Consider the following 23,407-nt stretch of genomic DNA (forward strand, 5'->3'; position numbering starts at 1 on the left):
AAATGTGCACACACATAAAGAGTGGTCACAAAAACGTGCAGATGGGTGCAACGTCAAGTGGTCGAAGCCGACATGGACCCAACTTCCTTGGAGGGTCTGCCGAAACAGAACCCTCCCAGTACTAGGTGGGGCTCCCCTGAAGGGAGACCCCATGAGAGCAGGCGGACTAAGCCAGAAGGCCATGTCCACCCACTCCCAAGACGTTCAGGGCTGGCCTGAGGACCGGCACCCTACTAATCACACAGTGAACAAATAACGTGCACAAACAAAAAAAGACAAAAACGTGACAAACATAGGCTAATGAATTAAATAAAGTGGGGGGAAGGGATAGTGGATAGGAGAGTGAAAGAAGTGGTCATTGTGTTGTACAATGACCAGACCCTCCGGGCCAGGAATAAAAAATTCCTCCGGTCCTAGCCAAAAGGCCCAGTCCAGGAGGCAGGTGTTAAAAAAAGCGTGTATTGGTGCAGTGACCGTGGTACCAGTCAAATCAAAGTGACCCTCACTCACAGTGACTTTTCCGGTACCCCTGGACTGCCACTCCAGGGGCACATGCACCATAGGCTTTTCATTTTCCATATCCAACCCCTGACTGGCCAGTGCAGCCCTCCGCCCCTGCCAGATAGGGAGCCCTTCAAGGTTTTCTTAGGGAGAACTGCCGCTCAGGTTAGCAGCCTCCACCAATACTAGCCCTTCCAGACCCCCCGTCAACCCAGTGGATTTGCATGGCCTTACCCTGTCTTCTCCCAGGGCAGTACCAGCTCCTCCTACCTGATCTCTGACAGGGACAGCACTTACACCAGCCAGCCAGAAGGCCGGACTATAACTTGGCAAAAAGACTAGACCAAGTGCAGCCACCCATCCTCACCAGGAGCACCCTTCCAGATGGCTCAGACGCAACCATTGGCCGGCCCCCAGTATCTATCGGGCAGCTCGGCGTAGTCCCTGCTGAAACCATCCTTCCAGGTGCAATGACGTCATTGGATTGCATTCACCCTCCCCATGTAGTAGGTGCTTCAGCGCTCCTCTGACAACTGATAAGAACAGATACTACACTTGATCTTAGCCAAAAGGCCAAGAAGCAATAACAAATACAAATTTTTAAAGATAGGGATGGCAAAGTAGAACAGCAAAAGGAAAACAAGTGGACAGATTACAGTACTTCCAATAAAGCAAACCTGTTACTTTGCCCAGTATGTTTTAAGTAAACTACCACTTTTAAGCAGAGGAGGAACAGACAGGAGCTTAGAACATTTGCATATTAGAAGTCCCCTAAGCTTTAGAAAATGGGAAAATAATTTCAAGTAATGGGTTATATTTTGAGATCTTAACAGCTCTGCCATTAGTAACTACTGATAACATTTTTGTTTATTCCTGAGTTCTTCCTTTAAAGACTTCTTAAGGAAAAAACATGATATTCAGTAATGAACATATTAAATTAATAGTTGCTTCCTTTTTGCTTGGATAAGAAAATATAAGGCCATTACATATCTTCCACAAACGTCCCAACATGTATCTATCGAAACAGACCATATTTTTTATGAAAGTATACAGTATATTTAATGTTAAGTTTCTCAGATTGCTGTCTCAATTTCCAAATAAATTGGCTTCTGTATTGGCTGGTAGCTTTTGTGCTTATTGCTGATTGGCGGCAAATAATTCTAACATTAAAAGGTAACTCTCGCTCTCTCTCAGTCTTCACATTGACGGTGTTCATAAAAAACAGAATGGATGTTAGACATGCTAAAATAGAATATTACAGACATTTATATAACACAGTACAATTTACATATTGTACATTCACATCAGTCTTTGACCTTAAGGAGCTTACAATCTAAGGTTCCTACCTCACATACATACTGTACATATACATTTCAGGGTCAATTTAGACAGGAACCAATGAACCTACTAGCAGTGCGGGGGGAAACCCAGGAAAGCACAGCGAAAATATGCAAACTCTACATAGGTAGTGTCTTGGTTTGGATCCCAACCAAGAACCCTAGTGTTGCAGGCCAGAAGAGCTAACCGCTAAGCCATGTTCAAAGAACCACATAACCTATCCAGCTATCAAACAAATGTTTATGTGTGCATTCTCATGTAAATGGCCAGCTTAATACGGGCCATGTAGGGGCATCCTCATCCAGACTGGGAACTTCCAAGAATCCCGTTGCATAGTGAAATAAACATTAATGAATGACTTACAGTCGTTGTTTTAGCCAGATATTTTTTGCTATGTGTTGGACAAGGCACGCAATTACACATTTTTCCATTGGTTGTGTGGTCTGATTGTTAGAAGTAATATTTACATCACTTGGGTTGCCTGAAAATATCAAGCCAAGTAGTGATGCAACTGCTTATGTTTAGAAAGAAGTAATGTCACACATAAGATATAGCCTGTGTTTGGAGATCTGTGATGGCTTTGCTGAGATTTGGAAACAGTGGTGTGATTTGCAGCATATGACTCACTGTAAAAGTGTCCACGCTAGAATTTTTAACTGTGGTCAATGCAGAAATAATCTAGAGAAGACGATGGCTGTTTAAAATCTTTTTTTTTTTTACTCAAACTTTTGTTTATGTGGAATACTGTTTCACCTTACTATAAAATAAAAAGTATTGATCTGTGATCTCTTTAGGCTGCATTGTTGTAGAAATACTTTGTGATCCTCCATATTTTGCAGCAGGAGATATATTATTCCGAATTACAAATCTGCTTATGCTTCTGTTGCTGTACTTTACATGAACCTTTTGCTTAACTTACCTTGTGGTTTGAATACCTAAAGATGCCTACCCAAATCTGCAATTAATTTCGAAGCACCCTGAGATTCTCAAAACCTGGGTCATGTTATTATCTGATTTCATATCCAAATGTCAAATCCAGTTCAACAGGAATGCACAGGAAGAGGCAGACCAGAGCTTGACCATGGACGCTGTAGTCATTATTTGCATAACAGAGTGCCTCAGGTTTTTTGTTTTGGTGCATTGGAAGTGCAAGCAGCTACATCTATTAGACCCCTTTCACACGTTTTAGCGCTAAAAAGAGCTGAAAAACTCCTGCCCTGCAGTCTCAGTGTGAAAGCCCGAGTGCTTTCACATTGAGGCGATGGTCTGGCGGGGCTGCTCCAAAATGTCCTGCTAGCAGCATCTTTGGAGCGGTGAGAGGAGCGGTGTGTTTACCGCTCCTCCACCGCTCCTTCCCATTGAAAACAATGGGACACCGTGGCTATACCGCTGGCAATGCACCTCTGCAGAGGCGCATTGCCAGCGGTATTAACCCTTTTAAACTGCACCACTTGCGGTCGAATACTGCTGCAATACTGCTGCAATTCCGACGGTATAGCGCTGATAAAAATAGCAGCGCTATGCCGCCACCATACCTCCCGCCCCAGTGTGAAAGGGGTCTTAACCTGAGTAAGGGACCCATTCACTTAACTGTAGATTAACTAAAATACAAACAAAATACAGTCTTGGTACCAATGATCACTGGCAAAGTATCCACATATTTCGGTCAGTCTTTTTTGCCAAATAACAGGATTATATAGAATCAATGCAATGAATTCATGAACACCATAATTACACTTGAGCAGATGTTCTATCCTCTTTGGGTCAGTCAGTGTTGCCAAAAAAAAACATTAATATGTGTGATAGTTTCTGTTCCCTTTTTTTGTAGATAAAGGTCATTAATCACTGAATAATTGCAGAGAATTTCAACATGTAATACATTGCAGCTTATCATGCATTAGATGTGGTGGCTGTATTGGAAAACATCTCTTGACCTAGCCGGTAATGCCGTCACTTCCTGAGAGCTAAAGAGAAGGCAAAACAGTTGTATCTTTCTTGTGTAAGCTATTAAACACCCCGGGCCAGATTCAGAAAGAACTGCGGCGGCGTAATGTATCGTCTTTGAGTTACTCGTAAGTGCCTGATTCACAAAGCACTTGAGTATAAACTTGCGGCGGAGTAACGTAAAGACGTCCGGCGCAAGCCCGCCTAATTCAAATGGGGCGTGTACCATTTAAATTAGGCGCGTTCCCGCGCCGAACGTTCTGCGCATGCTCCGTTAGGAAATTTCCCGACGTGCATTGCGTGAAATTACGGCGCCCGACGTGTTTTTTGAATGGCGACGTGCGTAACGTACTTTTGTATTACCGGACGTCTTACGCAAAAAAAAAAAAATTTGAAATTCGACCCGGGAACGACGGCCATACTTTAACATGGCTCGTCTAAAGTTAAGCAATGAAAAAGCAGCCGTAACTTTGCGACGGGAAAAAACGACTAGCGACGACGTAAGGAACGCGAAAACCTTTGTGGATCGCCGTAAAAAGCTCATTTGCATACCCGACGCTGGAAAACTACGCGAACTCCACCCAGCGGCGGCCGAAGTATTGCATCCTAAGATCCGACGGTGTAAGTCAATTACACCTGTCGGATCTTAGGGCTATCTATGCGTAACTGATTCTATGAATCAGCCGCATAGATACTCTCAGAGATACGACGGCGTATCAGGAGATACGCCGCCGTATCTCTTCTGTGAATCTGGCCCCCCATTCCTAATATATTGGAGATCACCAAAGGCCAATGACCAAAGTTCATAGTCCAGCTTGGATGGCAACCATGGCTTCCTCCATAGATACAGTGGGCGAGTACAGCCAACCAGGGACAAGAAGTGCATTGTTCACAAGATTACCATGGACAAAAAAAACTGGAAAAAAAGAAACCTAATGCAGCCACAACATCATCTGAGAACTATAAATGTAATATTAAACTATCGATTCATCTAAGAATATTACATTTTTGTTCTTGGGTTTTATACCTTGATGTTAAATCGCTGCATGACCCAAACAACAGGTAATGACTGGAGAAAGATGAATGTGTCCTGTATTTGGATAGCCTTTTAAGGTAACCTAGAAGCAATTTAAAACTTTTAAAAGAAAAGGTCCTTTATTAACTATTAAAAAAAACGAAAGTCTGTGCCCCTCCCAAACCAATTGCATTTTCTCAGTAAGAACTTAATCAATTTTAGAATAAAGCTGACCATACACACATAGATTTCTATCTTCTGGGCTGGACAAAAGAAATTTAAAGCTGTGTATACACGGACTGAAAGGTTTTCGGTCCATCTGTACCTCTGTCTGTCTAATAACCAGATTCTGCCAAAATTGGATCAGCTCCTGCAATGGCTGCAATGGTGTAGCGGGGAGATCCCTGCATCACACATCATTTTGTAGCTACAGGGATCTGTCTGTTTTCTTTTGTTCAACCTGCTGAAAAAAAATGTACACCTATACATTGCTTTACAGATTCCTCCATCTACCGTAAATAGCTCTGCATGACAAATATCTCTTGCAGGCTATTGTTTGCTGACAGCCAGCACCTATGGCTGTCAGAATACTAGAACAGTGACTACATCTGATTGGCTGCATTCATTTTCTTGGCCAACAGTTTTCCACCCAGCTCCTTTAAAACGTCAAACTGATGCTTGTCAAGCCAGGTGGTACTGTTTAGAGCGGTAGTAAAATGTGAAAGGAAGGAAAAAGCTTTCCCTCTGCAAGGCAATGTCATAGCGAGAGTCATAGCCACAGCACAACACAGAGTCATGGCTACAGCACAGCTCTCTCAATTGAGAGTGCAATGCTCATGCGCCACTGGCTGGTATTCATGTAAATATCTCATAAACGGTGCACGTTCCAGAGATATTCACAGTATCTACAGATAAGCCTTATTGTAGGTTTACCTGTAGGTACAAGATAAACAAAAGCGTTTACTACTACTGTTAATAAACTTTTTTAAGGTAATACACTAGGCCTTTGCACCCTCTTTTGTCATTTTGTCGTTGGAAGCACCACATTTGGTTGTCATCTTATTCTAAGGGTCCTTTAACACGGAGCGGACCGTTTCTGTGTCCACTCCATGTGTCCACCAAAGCTCAGCGGGGATCATCCGTCATCCCCGCTGAGCTGTCGGCAGATAGGGCGGTCCCCGCACACAGTGCAGAGACCGCCCTGTCTCTGCTCCACTCTCCCCTATGGGGGATCGGATGCAACCGGACCGTCTGTCCGTCTGCATCCAATCCGTTCCGCCGGACGGAAGAAAAATAGGGTTTCTTCCGTTCGCAAAATCGGATTCCGACGGACGCGGACGTTATCGGATGCTCCATCCGCTAACGGACGCGATCCCATAGGGATTCATTACAAGTCCGTAAACGAACGGTCCGCTAGTGTGAAAGGACCCTAAGAAGGCTTCCAGATTTGGATACGTTTTCTCGCCACCAGAAGATAATCCTTTTTTTTAAAGATATTTTTATTAGGTTTAAGACAAACCAACAAACAGAAAAACATACAAAAAAAAACACCAGACAACCTGGTCATAAACGTTAGGCAATATACTCAAACACAGAACAATAAACTGACATCAGTGCAAAATATAAAGTAGGCACAGTGGTAAAAGGATCAGGTATAATACCTGGATATAGCAAAAGCGGAGGTCCAGACATTAGAGATCTGTGAGGCACGGCCCATCAATGGTCAAGCAAGAGTAGTACAATCAGTGCTGGGAGAGGGTTAGCGGACTAGCCAACCATCTACCCCAAATTTTGTGAAAGGTTTTGTTCCGTTTCCGGAGTTCAAAAGTAAGTTTATACAGTGGGATAGCGTCATTAATACGTTTTAACCAGAGGGATTTCAGAGAGGTCTGTGTGCCCTTCCAGGACAAAATCACTTTTTTAACATAGAAGAAGAGTATACAGAGCAGTCTCTTGGCATGTGATCAGGGCAGGACTTAGGGTGGTGGGGGCCCCTGGGCTTGAGTGTTGAAGGGGCCCCCTGGAGCCGAGAATTGGGGGGGATCGAAGTTGTTGAGCGGGGGGGGCGAATTGAAGTTGTTGAGCGGGGGGGAGCGCATTAAAGTTGTTGAGCGGGGGGGGATTTTGCAGTTGTTGAGGGGGGGAGTGCCTCTCACCTGTGCCAACAGCCGGGGCCACAGACTGTCATTAGCCCGGCTGTCGGCTTTCTTCCCTTCAGCAGCCACAGTCCTCCACACACCACTCCGGTTCCTCCTTACGTGCTGCCTCCTCTTGCAGTGCGGGAAAATTAACCCTTTTGCGGGACTGCGGGAAGAAGCTGTCTGTGCGGGAAAAGTCCCACAGAATCCGTGCGTGTTGGGAGGTATGCGCAGGGCCGCCATCAGGAATTTTGGGGCCCCTTGCACAGCTTAAGGCATGGGCCCCCTGAAGCAGAGAACCTAGGGGGGGTGGGGGTGCTGCCGCCTGAAATTGAGAAGCGTGGGGGCTGCCGCAAATTGAGAAGCGGGGGGGCCTTTACAAAAAAAATAAGAAATATAGAAGAAAACAAATATATATAAATATATGTAGCCATCCGGGGCCCTGGGGACCTCTGGGCCTTTTAATAAAAATAAAAAATAAACCTCTGGGCCCTTTAATAATAATAAAAAAAAACATTTATAAAAAATACATAAAAAAAGGGAGGCTGCCAAACCCGGGGGCCCTGGGGACCTCTGGGCCCCTGGGAACCTCTGGGCCTTTTAATAAAAAATAAAAAAATAAACAAAAATAAAAAAATAAACATTGGACCTCTGAGCCCTTTAATAAAAAAAAATATATATATATATAAAAAAAATGTAATTTTTTTTATAAAAAAATAAAAAAGGTGGGTTGCCATCCGGGGGCCCTGGAGACCCCTGGGCCCTTTAATAATAATAATTATATATATATATATATATATATATATATATATATATATATATATATATATATATATATATATATATATACATTATATATATAAAAATAAAAAATATATAAAAAAAAACATTTTTTTACAAAAAATAAATGAAAAAAAGGGGGGTTGCCGTCTGGGGCCCTGGGGGCCTCCGGGCCCCTGGGGACCTCCGGACCCCTAAAAAAAAAAAAAAAAAAAAATTTTTTTTTTTTTTTTTTTTAAAGGGGGCCCCCTATTGGGTGGGGCCCCTGGGCTTGAGCCCAGTCAAGGCCAATGGTAAGTCCGGCCCTGCATGTGATGATAGGTGTAATTCGCCAAAAATGCCTAATAGGCAGTTCTTGGGGTGGATTATGTATGGGAGGCCTAGCGCCGATGAGATGAAAGCACCCACTTCTTCCCAGAAGTTCTGGACTACCGGGCATGTCCAGAAGCAGTGTAAGAAATCGGCCTCCCGGACACAGCCGCGGAAACAGGCAGCCGAGGGCTTGATAAGCAATAACAGAGGTTTTATACATATCACTAAATTCTGACCAGTCCTCGTCTACCAGGGAGATGTCCAGAGAGGTCCATTTTACCTGAGCTTTGTGAAACCTGGGGTTAAAGTCAGTCATTAGGGCTGCATAATAAGTGGAGAAAAGTTTAGTGGGATCTGGTTGTCTGAGCAGTTTTTCCAATGGGGGCAGGTCAGTGGGATCATCCAGGGAGCCAAACTGGGCACGGATAGCGTGCCTGAGCTGGTAGTAATAAAATAGGTACGATCTTGGTAAATCAAAATCTAAACATAGCTGAGAAAAAGATTTAAAGCCCTGAGCATTGTACAGGTGGCATAAATATTTAACCCCCTTGGAGTACCAGCGATTGGGATCAGGAAAGGAGTATAGTTCCTGCAGATTGGGGTTAAACCACAGGGGGTTGTTGGGAGATTTCAACCAGGTGTGCCTGGATACTTTTGTGACAATATAACGAAAAGAGGAAAGGGAAGTGGCAAGTAGGGAGGTTCCGGGGCGATCGGGGACCTGGCCTCTGTAGATAATATTATGTAGGGTTTCCAGAGAAGATGCGATGGCTCCCTCCGTGGAGGTACAGGCATTGGCCAGAACCGTGCACAGCCAATCGTGGATGTGCACCAACTGGGATGCCAAATAATATAGAAAGAAGTTGGGAAATGCCAGGCCTGCCAAGTGCGCTGGCAACCGTAGTGTTTCAAGTGCTACCTTGGGGGAGCCACCCTTCCTCAGGAGAGTAGTACATATTGAATCTATGCGTTTAAAAATAGATTTAGGTATTTTGCAAGGGGAATTGGCAAGGATATAGAGTAATCTTGGTAGGTAGATCATTTTGAGGACGTTGGCCCTCCCCATAAGATCCAGAGGCAGATCCATCCACTGCTTGGTCTGCTTCAGAAGGCGGACCAATAGAGGATCTAAGTTATTGGCGACATATCAAGATAAAGGGGTCTGCACCAGAACCCGAAGGTACCTAAAGGAGGATACCACTTGACGCTTGGAATCCGGGTGAATCAAGGGAGGCTCAGCCACATCTAGGAGGAAAAGACTAGACTTATCCCAATTCACCCGGAAGCCAGAATAGTCTCCAAAGGTATTAATCTCCACCAACAGGGCCTGAAGTGATTCATTAGTATCAGCCAGATACACCAATGTGTCATCTGCATAAAGTGAAATGCGCTCCTCTATATTAGCAATTGGGAGTCCTTTAATCGAGGGGGAGGAGCAAATGTGAACCGCAAGCGGCTCCATGGCCAGGGCAAACAAGAGGAGTGACAATGGGCACCCCTATCGAGTGCCCCTAGTAATCAGAAAGGGGCCAGTGATAGAGGAATTGACCTGCACCCGAGCTACAGGGGAGGTGTAAAGGAGTTTTATCCATTCTACAGCACGGGGGCCAAAGCCATACATCTGTAACACCCAAAACAGATATTCCACACTGTCGAATGCCTTGCAAGTGTCCAAAGACACAATAGCACGAGTGGGAGGACAGTCGTGTGGATATTGCAGGTTTTGAAACAGCCTGCGGATATTCATTCTGGTGGACATAGAATGCCGGGGATAAAGCCCCCTTGGTCACTATTGACCAAGGACGTGACTACAGTGTTCAAACGGTTTGCCAATATTTTGGCCAGAATCTTAACGTCCACATTAATAAGAGAAATTAGACGGTAAGATTTGCATTTAAGTGGGTCCTTACAGGGTTTTAATAGAAGTACAATTAAAGCCTCTCGCATCGTTGGGGGGAGGATCCCGACATCTAGAGCTTTGTTATAGGTTCGCAAAAGAAAGGGGCACAAAAGGTCTTTAAATTGTGAGTACCATTCAGTCTTATGTGCAGGCATTTGTGAAATGGCTGCAGCAATTTCCTAAACCGAGATAGGTGCATCCAGCACTTCACACCCTTCCGTTGACAAGGAGAGGAGAGATATGTCAGCCAAGTAGTCATTCAATTGGGAGTCATCGTAGTCAACCCTAGAGGTATACAGGTCTTTGTAAAAGCATAAAAAGGAGTCTAGGATATCCCCTGAGTTGTCACTGATGGGGCCTTGAGCAGTAAGGATACGTGGGATGGAAATGGGAGAGTGGTCAGGTCTAGTCAGATATGCCAAGAGACGTCCGGCTTTATTACCATGTTCAAACGATTTTTGTGTGGCATTTTGCGTGAGATCTAACAGACGGAGTTCATACTCCCTACGGCTCTGTAACCATGCCTCCCTCGTTTCGGAGGCAGGGTTAGAGGCATAAGTAGACTCAGCACGTACCATAACAGTTTCAAGTTCCTCTGTAAGCATCCGGTTATTTTTGCGCAAGACCCCTGTGATGGACATGAAAGTGCCCCTCAGAGTTGTCTTAAACACGTCCCATTCAGTGGAAGGGTCTACTTTTCCCAGATTATCCCTCCAATAGTTTGTGATGCCTGTCCTGCATTCTCCCTGAACTACCTCGTCCTCCAACCAGTATGAGTTCAGTCACCAAATAGCAGGTCCCGAACCTGGGAGGAGGAGGAGGTCCACTGAGAGAGGGGCATGATCAGAAACCCCTCTAGGCAGATATGAAATGGCCGGAGCAAACGCCATATCTAGTCTGGACATGGTGTGGAAAGAATCCGAGTGGCAGGAAAAGTGGCGTACATCCGGATTTTTCCATCGCCACACCTCTGTAAGGCCATGAACCTGTGCCCAGTCTAGAAAAGAGGGAACGGGTCTACCTCGACCACCCAGGAGGTCCATAGTTGGATCTAATATAGCATTAAAGTCCCCCACATAAAGTAAGGGGCCAGGGGGTCTAGTCAGCAGCTGAAGCAACAGTCTAGAGAGTACCTCCACTGAAAACGGGGAGGGGGGCACATAAATCCACCAGAAGATATTCACCTGCCACTATTCCTATTGCAGATAGATCCCCAGCCAGCTGTTGTGTTAAAGCAAACCAGCCAGAAATGCTGAATAAAATAATTGACAAAATATGGATATATTTGGTCAATGGCGTCACTTAGGATCCCTCACTGGTTTGTTTAAAAACACCAGCTGCCCAGAAATCTATTATTTTTCAGTGGTAGTGCAACAACCACAAAAGATTGCTAAAACAATAAAAGATAAAATACATTTTTCTGTAACCATGAAATTATAGTAATTCTGGGGATGTTTGGACCTATTTCAAAAGACTTGTGTTGCTGGACATATGCAGATAGCTTTGGCGCTTTATTTTGAATTTGCTGCAGGCGCATTTAATCTGCATTTGACCTAATTTATGCTTCTTTTGCGCTCTCATAGATTTGTATAGGAAGAAGAAGAGTTCTGAAATAAAAAAAAAGATTTTCAGCATAGGCCCTTACACTGTTTGTGTGCAATAACAGAAATGTAATTACTTGCGTAAATGATTAGCGCGCTGTTTCTCCCAGCAGAATTCTCTTGTTACAACACTAGGACTGATCATGTGACTTTAGCAGGCAGATGGTCTTACCTACTAAGGTGCCATGCACATTAGACTTCCTGTGTTCAGGCATTTGTATCTGGGCACATACTGCCCTAAATGTAAAAACTGCTAGGTGCACCATCCAGCCCTGTCCAGCCGCAGCAGTTGTCAACCTCTTATACAATTTGAAAGGCTGAAATGAGTGGGGCTGAATGGTGCACCTGTGCCCTCCATCCACAGCTAAATGCTACAGGTCCATACACCAGGACTAGTTGCCCAGTGTGCAAGGGGCCTTAGTATTAAGCATATACTGTATTGCATTAGTCAGTTTTGACAACATTTTCAGGGTAAACCCTACAATGGAGCTTTCTAAAATCCATGCAGTATATATAGCTAACAGAGATTTTTTCAGTTAAATTGGTAGTAAACCCTAAGGGGTAGTTTACACTTGCTTCAAAACATGGCTTCAGACACGCTTTGTTAAAGCTCTCTGAAACCCAGTCAAAGCTCCTGTCACTAAATAAAATGGTAAGCTTACAGTCCTGTTCACACCTTGCTTTTGCTTGGTGATTCGATGAGGCTTCAATGGGGCTTCGATGAGGTTTTGGTGGTGCTTCGATGGGGCCTCATTGAGCCATTGGTGGGGCTTCGGTCAGACTTTGTGGGGGCTTCAATGAGGCTACGGTGGGGATTCAGTGGGGCTCCAAGCGAGCTTTGCCATAGACTTCTATAGAAGCTTTGAAGACGCTTTGAAGCACCACTAGAGCTACATGGGGTTATCATTTTTGAAGTGAAGCTGAAGCAAAGGAAAGCAAAAGCAAGGTGTAAACAGAACTGTAAGCAAACCATTTTATTTAGTGGCAGGGGCTTTGATTAGCGTTTCAGGGAGCTTTAACAAAGCCTGTCCAAAGCCTTGTTTTGAAGCAAGTGTAAACTAACCGTTAATGTGTGTTGATGCCAAAGAAAGTGTAAATGAGCCCTTAGGCAAAAAAAATTGCACCTGCAAGGTAAAGTCATAATGTGCTAGTAGGCATCAGGTACGACACACAGCTTTGAAAGAACGGAGCGGGTATGCCGTTCCTTCAGAGCGCATGCGCCAGTGACAACACTGGATTCTGCTCACTAAAATATCTGGAAAAAATTTAGGAGATATTCATTTAACCTACAAGTAAGCTTTATTATAAGCCTACCTGTAGGTACAAATATAAAAAAATAGTTTACTAGTTTACTACCACTTTTATAAGAGTAGGGTTACCCCGACCACCTTTTATATTTACCATTAAGACATACTGGTCTTTTAAATATGTGCCCAGTGACAGCCCATCCATACGAGGTGCAGGGGCACCGCCCCACTAATCCACCCGCCTGGCCCCAATCTACATGCAGGGCGCTGAACGCATTGATTACAATGTTTTTTTTAAGCACATGATTAGAGCCTATGGTTCTAATTGGCTTAAAAAAAAGGGTAGGCTCAGGTCACAGAGCATTGCACCCCAAACCCACACACTTGTGTGACAATAGCGAATTAATATTCACTATTGTCTTCCTAATTCTCCTCACAGTCAATCAGGAAGCAGCTCCTAAGACCCTATTGGCCAGGTAGTCTTAGGACTTCCAATCGTGGCCCCAGACACACTGGCCAATCATGTCTAAGGACACACTTCCTGTTCAGCCCAGAGGAGAACAGAGAGGAGAATGGCCCTTTATCCCCCCCTGCCCCCTAAGTTAAAATGGATGTAAACCCACTCTCATCCTTTCTAAACTACTGCTATAGTGCTTATCTATAAGAATATACATACCTCTTGCATGTAGCCTTACCTGTCAAATGTCTCCCCTATGTCTGTTATGAGACCGGAAAAACTGCAGATTCTGTGGGTGGGTCTATTGTCTGGAGCTTGGTGGGTGGAGTCGTTATGTCAGTAAACTCTCTGCCCACCTCTTCACTCCCCTTGTGAACTTCTGCTATGATCACTTACATCCAGTCAAAACCCAGAAAAGTCACCACATGTTTTCAGCATGCCCAATCATGCTGAGGTGTGAAGCAGCCAATCCTGGGAGAGCTGGAGCTGAAAGGAGGAGGGAATCTAAAGTACACAGAATGTCTCTCTCAGGCTAGTGCAACTGTGCATGAGATATGTAAATCACCTGTCACTCACAGCAAGAGGGAGAAACTGACTCCTATTTCTCTGTCTGTCAGTTTTTATCTCACTGAAAAAATATAACAGGACTGCTCAGAGCTAGATTAACTCTTCGTGGCATAAATTACATGAAATCCTCTACTGTACAAGGTACAAGCCTTAATTTAGAAAAATAAATTTGGGCTTACATCCACTTTAACCACATCCCGACCTCCTCATGTACATATACGTCAGCAGAATGGCACGGACAGGCACATGTACGTAACTGTACGTCCTCTGCTAGACGTGGGTGGGGGGTCCGATCGGGACCCCCCCCCGGTACATGCGGAGGTCGGGTCCGCTTGGGGAGCGATCCGGGATGACGGCGCGGCTATTTGTTTTTAGCCGCTCCGTCGCGATCGCTCCCCAGAGCTGAAGAACGGGGAGAGCCGTGTGAGAACACGGCTTCCCCGTGCTTCACTGTGGCGGCACATCGATCGGGTGATCCCCTTTATAGGGGAGACTCGATCGATGACGTCATTCCTACAGCCACACCCCCTACACTAGTAAACACACACTAAGTGAACACTAAATGTTACAGCGCCCCCTGTGTTTAACTCCCAAACTGCAACTGTAATTTTCACAATAAAGAATGCAATTTAAATGCATTTTTTGCTGTGAAAATGACAATGGTCCCAAAAATGTGTCAAAATTGTCCGAAGTGTCCGCCATAATGTCGCAGTCACGAAAAAAATCGCTGATCGCCGCCATTACTAGTAAAAAAAATAAAAATAAATAAAAATAAAAAAAAACTATCCCCTATTTTGTAAACGCTATAAATTTTGCGCAAACCAACCGATAAACGATTATTGCGATTTTTTTACCAAAAATAGGTAGAAGAATACATATCGGCCTAAACTGAGGGAAAAATTTTTTTTTATATATGTTTTTGGGGGATATTTATTACAGCAAAAAGTAAAAAATATTGATTTTTTTTTTAAATTGTCGCTCTATTTTTGTTTATAGCGCAAAAAATAAAAACCGCAGAGGTGATCAAATACCACCAAAAGAAAGCTCTATTTGTGGGGAACAAAGGACGCCAATTTTGTTTGGGAGCCACGTCGCACGACCGCGCAATTGTCTGTTAAAGCGACGCAGTCCCGAACTGTAAAAACCCCTTGGGTCTTTAGGCAGCAATATGGTCCGGGGCTTAAGTGGTTAAGGTTAGTCTCCGCCATCATTGGTGTGCTTGCAGCAATCACTGCCTTCCCATCCACTGTTTGTCTCACATTGGGGGTTGCTTACTGCGATCATCGGTCCGGGGGGGGGGTGGAGCATATGGCGTTAGTTTGCCACCCCCTCCCCTGAAATATTTAGCACCAGCCGCCACTGTATGTGTCTATATTTATTCCTGTTTGAATAAAGAATGCAATGAGGGACCACAAGCTAGGGGATTTACCATCATGCCACAAACATTGCCCATGCCCAGCAGTATTAGATTTATTCATTTTGTAATGCTTCATAGACCCCTCTACAACAACTTTACCAGTAAAAGGGGTTTCTTAAAACTGAAATCTGGGCAAACAGCTAAACTAACAGAAGAAGTACATATAAAGGAACTGTTTTACCCACCAATTAATTTGTTTTTTCTGTCCACCGAGTCCTGCTGGATGGCAGATGTGCCATAAAACACATTCCTGTAGAGTAGGCAAGGAGACCTGATTTTTCTTTGCTGCAGTTAAAGTGTTACTAAACCCACAACAGTAAAATCAGTCTGTATATGCATAGCATGCTTATTATACACACTGTGGAACCTTAGGGGTTAATCCTCTGCATTGTGTAAAAAGGCTGTGTGATTCCATCTCTCTGATCCTCCTCTTCTTCCACTGATTCAAGACCATTTCCTGATAGAACCGAGCATTAGGGGACAGGCTGCTCATGCTTAGTTTATTGCTAGATGTTTTTTTATTTGGTGTGTATTGCTAGAGAGTGCAAGTAATCAGCACAGGGCCAATCAGTACTGTTCAGACAGAGGGTCAGGGGAAAATGAAAACTCCTCCTATAAGCTATAACATCCTTAGCGGTAATCCCGAGTCTGGCTCAGTGTAAATTTTTTATACCAAAAGCAGTATCCCCAAGCCAAACTCAGGATTGCATTGCAGGATACAGGGGGAAGTTACTTACCTTGTCCCTGGATCCTGCGATGTGTCCCCGCTATGTGTGCGGGCTCCTCCGCTGTGTCTCCTCGCTCGTTACGACGCACGGGGACGGAGTTCGGCACCAAATTCAAAAAGTGAAAAACACAATACAAATACAGTATACTGTAATTGTACAGATTACAGCACTGTATGAAATAAATGCACACCCCCTTTGTCCCTAGTGGTCTGCCCAGTGTTCTGCATGCACTTTTATATAATAAAAACTGTTCTTTCTGCCTGGGAACTGGAGATTGTCCATAGCAACCAAAAAGTGTCCCTTTACATCAAAAGTGGTTTTAGACCAGCTAGAAAACTAAAAAATAATTTTTATTATAATTACATTATTATTTGTTATATTTATTTATAGTTATTTATTATATTATAATTTATGATTTTGTGTTTCAAACTTTATCATACCCGGGATGTCTACTAGACTCTTGTTTGGACAGATTTAAGTAAGTTATTCCTAAGAATTACAGGCCTACAATATAAAACGCCAAATTTCCATGCAAAAAATTGTACCGCTTTTGGTACAAAATTCCAGACATAATTATACCGCCAGGGAGGTTAAGCAGACAATGATACCAGTCACAAGGCTGCTCTAACTGTTGATGAGAAATATTTTTTTTATCAGTTTATATTTACTAAATTGATTGCATTTCCATGTTCTGTGTAATGTGGGAGATCAATTATAGTGAATGCAGGGCCCTGGTATTAGTAACACTTTAAGCAACACTTGCAGGTTTTGCTCCTCCCCAGCCTGTGACTGGACAGTGAAAGGAGAAGCAGGACATTGATTAGCTCTCTGTCACACTTCTAGATATACTGTATAAAAAAACTGCCATGCTGTGATGAGTCATGCTCAGAAATATCAAAACTATATGATGTAAGTGGAGAGGAAAATGCAGAGACCCGTGCTGTCAAAGAGGAAGGAAGCATGTCAATTCCTTCAGGAAAGATATGTAAACCATTTCAGCACTTTCACATTGTCAGACAGATAATTATGTGATTTTTGTTTGAAGCTGAGAAGGCTCTTCAAGAAATCTTAATTTCTCTGGCTGTTACGTTTAGCTGTGTGTGGACATTGTCTTTCATATGATGGATGGCGAAAGAATTAAATAATTTCACACAAATTTGCTTATAATTTTGCCTTCCCTCCAGTTGTTACGTGTTTATTAACACTGATACCTTAAATCTCAAAGGTATTTCAGTAGAATGAATTTAAAAGATCAGTTCATGTGGATTGGTACCTTATGAGAGTTCTTGACAGTTAAAGTATAACTAAAGCCCAAAAAATGTTTTTTTAGTTTTGGGTAGAGCGGAGGGGGATTACAGCATCTGTCAGGTTTGTATTGCTGTTTGTGCCCCCATTATGGCGATTCACCTTCTCTGCTTGTCCTGTTTACCATTATCACAGAAATTTCGGGTTGTCACCAGAACAGGAATAGAGAAGAAATCTTGCGAAAGGGGACAAAATTTCCGATGACCCTGGCAGCAACATTTTTTTTCCTCACTTTGGAGGCTTTATTTCTCACATCCTGTATAGGCTATACAGGAGGTAAAAGGGAATCCCCCCAATGGGACACAGATGAAAAGTATTTACAGTGATTATAACCTCCCTCACTCTATCTGAACTTAAAAAAAATATTGTTTTTAGTTCTACCTCAAAGGTGGCCTGCCTGCCTACCTGCCTGCCATTTTTATACTATTACTGATACGAAAATCAGAGAAAGTGATTGTCCTGTCCTTTTATTGTATATTTTTTCCACTACACTTAATGCCATAACTCTTCACCTTTATTTTTCTTTCTTTCTTTCTTTCTTTCTTTCTTTCTTTCTTTCTTTCTTTCTTTCTTTCTTTCTTTCTTTCTTTCTTTCTTTCTTCAACTTGTACAAAGATACTAAAAATAGTGTCATGTAAATTGTCTCACCTCGCAACAAGACTGTTTTCCACTTAAAATATCTGAGGTATACTATACTATAGATATAATCAGTGGCGAACTGTCCATCAGGGGCACACGGGCGCCACCCCCTGATTCATGTGCCCGGCCTCCTAATCTACATGCAGGGTGCCCAAGACTTTAATTGGCTTAAACAAAGGGTGAGCTCAGGGTGCAGTGCACAGAGAAAATATCTATTCTATCGAAAAATACTTTGCAAAAGAAAGAATTAGGTAGTTGGACTAAAGAGAGGGGGAAAAGGGGAAGGGGGGAGGGGTTGGTTTGGGGGTAGGAATGTAGAGGTAGAGAAGAAGGGGGTATGTTAAGGAGAAGGGGGAATCTTACCCTTTATCTCTCAGCATTCAGTTTTTGAGGGGGGTGGAATCCTGCATTTCAAATGTTTCCATTTTTATATTTGGTTGCAATAAAGAAACCATGGGGTCCAGATTTTGCAGTATTTCTCAGACTCATCTTCCAAGGTCATAGCATGATTTTCCATCTGTTGGATCTTTTTCACCTTTTCAATCCATTGTGATTTTGTCGGTGGGTCAGTTTGCTTCCACATCGTTGGTATGCAAGCTTTTGCAGTGTTTACAAAGTGTTTTAGAAAAGAGCTCTTATGAATGGATAAAGGGGTATCGTGCACCAAATATGCTGATGGGTTTCTCACCAGAAACACACATGTAAGGTTTTTTTTTCCAACTGAATCACAAAACTCCTCAAGCCATGGCCATTCCCCAAAAAAATGTAGAAGAGCGCCCTCCACCTGAAGGCATCATCAATAAATAGGGACCTGTGTGAACATGCGATTAAGTTCTGCGCCGCCTTGTATGTAACTTATAGTTCCCTTCTTGACATTTCTAAGCTATTGAGGTCTTATGAGCAAAGAGAAGTATGCAGGGTTTTTTTTTATCTTGTGTAAATTAAGCATTTAGATCCCTCTCCCATTGTTGTACAAATGCAAAGCTAAACATAGTTCCACCTTTATAAGTATGGAATTAAGTTGTGAAAGGATGTATCATGCTGGTGTATGATCTAGGCAAAATTGTTCAAAGGGAACCCTGAGGCCTCGTACAAACGACCATTCGTGTGTACGAGGCTTTCAGGTTTCTCATTGGGAAATCTGGCCAGAATCTCGACGAGAAAAGTAATGAACCTCTATTTTCTCGTCGAGATTCTTGTCGGCATGTTTCCCGACGAGAAACCCAAAAGTGTGTATACTTACCTGTCACCGTGGAAACCCGCGCATGCTCAAAATGACTTTGACGCATGAATGGTAGCTTCCACGGCATAGGTAGGGTGAAGCAAGATGGCGGCGACGGCATTTAATGTGACAAGCACATGCTCGTCATACGCGATGATGTCACCGCATTCTTGCCTGCGGTTCTTTTGAAAGGTCAGTGTGTACACTCGGGCGGCAAGAGATTCTTGCCAAGAATCTCGTCGGGAAGAACAACGTTTTTTTCCTGACGAGATTCTTGCCTGTGTGTACGAGGCCTTACTGTTTTTCCTTCTTTCAATAGATTACGAAGAAATGGCCCTAGTTGAGAGTATCTCAAAAAATCTTATTCAGGCATGTATTTTGATTCCTGTTTCTGATGTGGTCATATGGCGATTGTTCTGTGAAAAGTGAACTAGTTGATAGGTTCCTTGTGCAATAAGGGTCTTTAATACCTTTATTGTAGCTCCCACCAGTGGGTGTTGACTTATAGTTAACCGCTCAACCTTGTCAGAGAGTCATGGCAATCCCACCAAAGGCATTTCAATCTGTGCCTTTTCCATTCTAAACCATGGCTTTGAGTTGTACTGTGTACGACAGTCTAGCAGTCTGATAAGATGAGCTGCTTTATGGAATTTGACTGGGTCTGGGAAGGCTATTCCTCGTTTAATCTTAGGCCGTGTCAGGATAGATCTTTTTAATCTAGTTGGCTTTTCGTGCCAAATGTTTTTCAGGAAGTTGGTTTCTAGGCCAAGTAGAAACCTGGATGGCAATTTCACTGGAAGGCTTGGAGAAGATACAAAAGTTGTGGCAATATATTCATTTTGACGATATTATTTTGTCCAAACTAGGTGAATGCGTCTCTATTCCAACACTTTAGGTCTTGTTTAGTTGTCTTTGCCAAGGGGCGGAAATTTACATGGAGATTAATAGGTACATTGGTCCCTAAGTATTGTATATGGGATGAATGTTTAAAAGAAAAGTGTTTTCTGATTTGATCCCTATCGCTTCGCTTCAGACTTACAATAATTTATTTTGAAGCTTGATAGTCTACTGTATTGATATAATTCCGTAAATTTGGAAGTGATATAAAGGAAGATGTAATGAAAAATATGAAGTCATCCGCTTATGTATCTAGTTTATGTGTACCTAGATGAGTTTGTATGCCAGCTTTGACATTATGAGACCAAGCAACTTGCAAGAATGGTTCCAGGGCAAACAAAAGTATAAGGGGCAAAAGGGGGCCTTGTCATGTGCCATTCAGTATGCCAAAATGGGTAGATATGGACTCATTTATTTTGACTGCTGCTGAAGGTGTTGAATAGAGTGCTGACAGCCGTTGATGCATGTATTCTCTGAGCCCTATATGAATTAAGGTAGACTGAATGAAGTTCCAGTCCACTCTGTCAAATGCTTTTTCATCATCTGGTGACAGGAGAACTAACAGAACATGTTAGTTTGGGCGTAGTGAATGGCATTCAATACCCATTCGGTATTCCTTTCACTTCCCTACCTGGTGTAAATCCCGATTGGTCTGGATTCATTATGTCAAGGATAAACAAGAATAATCTTGAAGAAAGACGTTTTGTGAAAATTGTCAAATCTTTGTTTAGCCGTGAGATAGGACGGTAACTGGGATAGGGTTGAGAGTCTTTACCCTTTTTTAGGATGACAGAAATATAATCCTGTAGGGATTCTGTTGGAAATGTTTTTGGCCTCTCTTATAGAGTTGTAAGCATTTAGAAACTTTTGTGCTAAGATGCCCTTAAAATGTTTTAAAGCAATCTGGGCCTGGCGCCTTCCCTGTTTTCTTAGATTTAAGAGCACTCAAGATTTTCTCTGATGGAGCGTTCTAAGGTCTCTATGGCTTCATCAGGGAGTTTGGGTATACCTGATGTTTGTAAAAAGTACAGGACAGCAGCTGATCTTTGTGAGTGGTTTGTATGTGATTGTGTTGCATCTAAATTATAGACAGAAGAGTAATATGTTTTAAAAGCATTAGCAATTCCTGGAGAATCCTGATTTATGTAGTTTAATCTCCTAATTTGAGAAACGTAGTGTGTGCATTTGCCCAAATTTTGCCAGGTTTGTTCCCATATTCGTAGAATGCACATCTACAACACATTCATTTTGCTTTGGCTTTATCAATGAGCAGTGAGTTTAGTGTATTTCTAAGAGCTTTGAGTTTATCTTCTAATTCTCAATCTACCAACTTCTCATAAACTGGAGTCTTGGTAAAGCTTTTATTAATCAGCACTTGTAGCCAATAGGCTAGGAAATGAGTGGATGGGGAATCAGTACAGTTTTTTTTCATTCAGTTGGCCGGTTGAACAAATAAAATTTACAATGTATGGTCAGCTTTATTCTTATAAGTAGGTTCTTGAATGAAGGATTGGTTTAGCTGCCATTGCCTTTTTCAAACCATGTTTTTTCCTATCGTTAAGGAGCTATGCATGGGTGCATGGTCTGATAAAGTAAAAGAACCTGTTTTTGTAGACCGTAGACATAAAAGGTCATTCTGTTCAATAAACATATAATCAGTCATGTTGTATGCTTGGTGGTTGAACAAGTAGGAGTCTCTTTTTACAGATTTATTTAAAATAAGTGATTATATATATATATATATGTGTGTGTGTATGTATATATATATATATATATATATATATATATATATGTGTGTGTATATATATATATATATATATATATATATATATATCACTTATTTAAAAAAAAGGGTCTATGCACTGACGGGTTGTTTCTAGAAACATTAAAAGGTGTCTGAATGCCTCCTAATCCCGTTGTGTGCTGTTTAGTTATCTTTTTATTGGTTTAAATCCTGTTTAAATCCTGTATTTGCATTTATTTGTGAAAGAAAAGTAAAGCTGGCCATACGTAAAAGCCATTGGTAATTCTATGAGGAATGATCTGAGCGTTGGACAATATTTGCTTTAAACTGATATGAGCAACCAATGGACAATGCACAGCAGGTGAACTCCAATGAGAGCAGTACACTTTGAGCGGGCTTATTCTGTTTAAATGATATGTCTTTTCATGTTTTTTAGATATACAGTTCATGTAATGTAGACCAGCTTGATGTATACAATCTTATCAGTGTTTGCTAGTGTTTTGTTTTCAAGCCCTTGTTTCTGTGTATAGTTTCTGGCTGTAGCTGTACATAGGGGCAACCATATTTGCTTATTACTTATAGAAGTTTTAATTTCTGCTTTGCAGTGCTACACAATGGTTGTGCTTTAATATTTCCTCTCACAATTTAAGTCTGGGGGTGAATAAGGTTAACTATGTTCTCTTCAATCATACAATTACACCTTACCAAAACATCCTGTTGTATTTTGTTCCTTGCACATAATTGGGCAGTCAAAGGGGACAGGGGCCTCACCTTATTTCCCAAGCTAAGTGAACATTTAATACTCCTTTAGTAAATCAACTCCAATGAGTCCGCTAACCCGCAGGGATTGGTTAACTAAGACTGTGTTCACTCTGAATTCCAATTTATCTGCAAGGTAAATTTGAAAAATTGATTATTGCGAGCACATTATTAAAATATTAAAGTGGGCACAGCTTCATTATACAGTAAAACCTTGGATTGCAAGTATAATTTGTTCCAGAAATATGCTTGTAATCCAAAAGCACTTGTATATCAAAGCGAATTTCCCCATAAGAAATTAGTTAAACTCAAATGATTAGTTCAACAACCATTTATTCATAAGTCCTTCAGTTTATAGTCCATATAAAAGGATTAAAGCAATGTGACCAGGTTGTATAACCATAAAATGTCCATCCACAAATAGAAGCCTCCACAAGGGGATTAGACGCAAAATCCAGTAGGAGCTACAGAGTATAAAAGAGAAGAGAGGCACCTCTAAGGCCCCGTACAGACGACCGAACATGTCTGCTGAAACTGGTCCGCGGACCAGTTTCAGCAGACATGTTCGGTCGTGTGTAGGCCCGAGCGGGCAGGATTCCAGAAAACATTTGCCCGCCGGGCCTATTCCCAGCGGGCAAATATTTCCGGACTTGTTTTAAAACAGCCCGCTGGAATCCTGTCCCCTCGGACATGTTCGGTCGTCTGTACAGACCTACCGTACATGTCCGAGCGCCCGCCATCCCTCGCATGCGTCGAATGACTTCGACGCATGCATGGAAGCATTTAACTGACAGGGCCGCGGACACGCCCCGCGTATTGTTTACGCGCGGATTTCTGTATGATGGTGAGTACAGCCACCATACAGAAATCCCCGGGCATACATGTACGGTGAAAAC

The 23,407-nt window shown here is 42.5% G+C and overlaps 1 pseudogene; it reads right to left on the minus strand.

The window, feature by feature from the left end:
• Window positions 1-979: 979 nt before the first annotated feature.
• Window positions 980-1,086, minus strand: LOC120929926 (annotated as a pseudogene).
• Window positions 1,087-23,407: the final 22,321 nt, after the last annotated feature.

Source organism: Rana temporaria, chromosome 2, assembly GCF_905171775.1.
Source record: "Rana temporaria chromosome 2, aRanTem1.1, whole genome shotgun sequence".
Classification (NCBI taxonomy): Eukaryota; Metazoa; Chordata; class Amphibia; order Anura; family Ranidae; genus Rana; species Rana temporaria.